The sequence below is a fragment of the Aplysia californica genome, unplaced genomic scaffold (assembly GCF_000002075.1).
Source record: "Aplysia californica isolate F4 #8 unplaced genomic scaffold, AplCal3.0 scaffold01021, whole genome shotgun sequence".
NCBI classification, from domain to species: domain Eukaryota; kingdom Metazoa; phylum Mollusca; class Gastropoda; order Aplysiida; family Aplysiidae; genus Aplysia; species Aplysia californica.
Window position 1 is genome coordinate 224,513 of NW_004798291.1, and position 2,401 is coordinate 226,913.

Sequence of the window (2,401 nt, forward strand, 5' to 3'; positions counted from 1 at the left end):
CCCCAAACCTCCTCCTCTCTTGTGGCCCTGCTGTGAAATGGCACGTGGCCGCTAATTGGTGGGCTGGTTTGTCCGGCGTGCTTAAAAGGTCGTGAAAAAATCCCGAATGTCGTAGAGTTGTGAACTTTGAGGAGGAGCAAAGTAGGAAGGAAGGAGTAGGTGGCGACGCACTGCGGTGGCCTATCAAGACGAGACCGGAACGTCGACCCCTCTGCCAAATCATGATTGCTACGGTGACTTTATTGGAGGGAGGGAGGATCATGGCGCGGAGTTTCTCTCTCGTTGGACACCTCAGATAGCGTGGACATTCTCGTTTGAGAGTTCCCCGCAAGGACATTTTCATTTGAGAAACCTTAACGTGGACAGTTTTGTAGGAAACAAATGGCCCGGACATTTTCCTTTGAGACAGACAGCGTGGACCTTATCCTTGGACAAGGACAGCAATGACGTCATCGCCGAGGAAAGATAGTAATGACGATATTAGAACAATTCCAGGAGGACATCGCTGTAATATGTAGGAGTGAGAAACATGTGAAATTGTAACAGAGATGGTGAAACCGACGACCCCTGTGAAGAAATCTGTCGCGTGTACAGCAATGTCGTTGTCATGTTTGTTTTTTGTTGTTGTTTTAAAGGAGACGAGAGAGAACTGAGTTTTAGGTTTGTCCTCTCTTCTTCTGAAAGAGTTTGTATGACTTTTGCGCTGTCTTTATTGTGATCTGAGGTGTTTTTTTGCTGTTGTTGTTGCGGTTAGTCACTTCGCCATCGCGCACAGTCGACTTGAGTTCGCTCCCCTTGTGGGGCGAGCATATCCCTGTTTGTCTATTGGGACGTTGTATCTCTTTCAGCCCGGGTTAGCCCTGACAGGTAGGGTTGAAACATCCTGGCTCCTAAATGATTTAAATTGGGTCGATGGTAGTGTGAAACATTGATAAGTACATTCAAATGTCTTGCATACGTGGTTGAGTGCGTTTACACGAGAAGAAGGCGTGCGGTGGAGAGGTAATTGCAGTGTCATATTGTGGACAATGTCTAATCATTGCAGACAAATTTCTGAGCAGGATTTTGTAAGGTTTTCAGTGATGTTCTCTGCTTTTCTTTGGTTCCTCCGGCGGCTTTGTGATAATAGTAAATTTCCACACCCTCCTCCCTCCCACCCTTCCACTCCCTCCCCCTGCCCGTTTTCTATTCTTGAAATAAGTTTAATACAGTCTTTCATATCTATTTGAGCTGCAGGGTCCGTGTTTTGTGTATCTGAGTATCTCTGAACGTCTCCGAGCGTTTCCAAGTGTCTCCAAGCGTCTCCGCGTGTCCCCGAGTGCCTATGTGCATTTCCGAGCGTCTCAGATCTTCTCCGAGTGCCCCCGGGTGTCCCCGAACTTCTCCGAGTCCCTCTATGTCTAGTGTGCCATGTCAAGAGTTGGAGGCCAGGTTTGACGTCGCAGTTGGTCACGCCAGCCGGACATGCGATCGGTAACACTGGGTGTTGTTGCTAACAGTCTTTGCTTCTCGGTCAATGTCAATTAGGTTTCATGTTTGAAAGGGCAGACTTCTTTATTTTGTAAACGTTACGCTTTGTAGCGTGCGGTTTTGTCGGTTGAACTTCTGTGCATGTTTGACAACAGTAGCTTTGTTTTGACAGGCGACGCATCTGTGTGTAGATTTTGCCAGCGGGGAGGGACTTTCAGTTTTTCTTGTCGACCGATTTCCCGCTGTTTATACACTCATTTATATGGTAATCTCGTTTGCATTTCATTAAAAAAACAAACTTTATATGTAAATAATGTTGATGCAAGAGGAAAATACAGAATGAGAGATACATTAGACAATAATATTATGATCCGTCAATTTTGAGTCCCCGTACGCGCTTTTCCACGGGGGTCCAAAAAGTTAAGGATGTTTGTTCGTAGTTGGCACCTCTGGCCTGTAAGTTTTGTCAGCGGATAGAGACATCCAGCCCTTCTCGTCAGCCCAGATTGAAAACGTGGCTGACCATCAATACTTTATTTACAGAGGCATTATCTGCCAATCCATGTCTAGGTGCTGTTTTAGCCTATTCCAACGTAGCTAAAGGGCACGGAAACGACGTCAGAAATATTCTCCATTTTGTACCAGTTTTTTTGGATTTGTCGTCCACTGTTGCTGTGTTACTGAAGTGCACCCTCAATTAATGCCTTCTCGTCTCTTTTCGAGTGGCAACAGCACCCACAGCACAGTGGGTACTTGCTAGGTCTTTTCCTCCCCCTTCTTCCTCACTCCTGTGTGCGTGTGTATCTCTCTGTGTCTTTCTTTCTATCTCTCTTTCTCTTTCTCTTTTTGTCTTTCTCTCTCTCTCTCTCTCTCTCTCTCTCTTTCTCTCTCTCTCTCTCACCGTGATCTCCTTCTCCATCTCTCTCTCTCT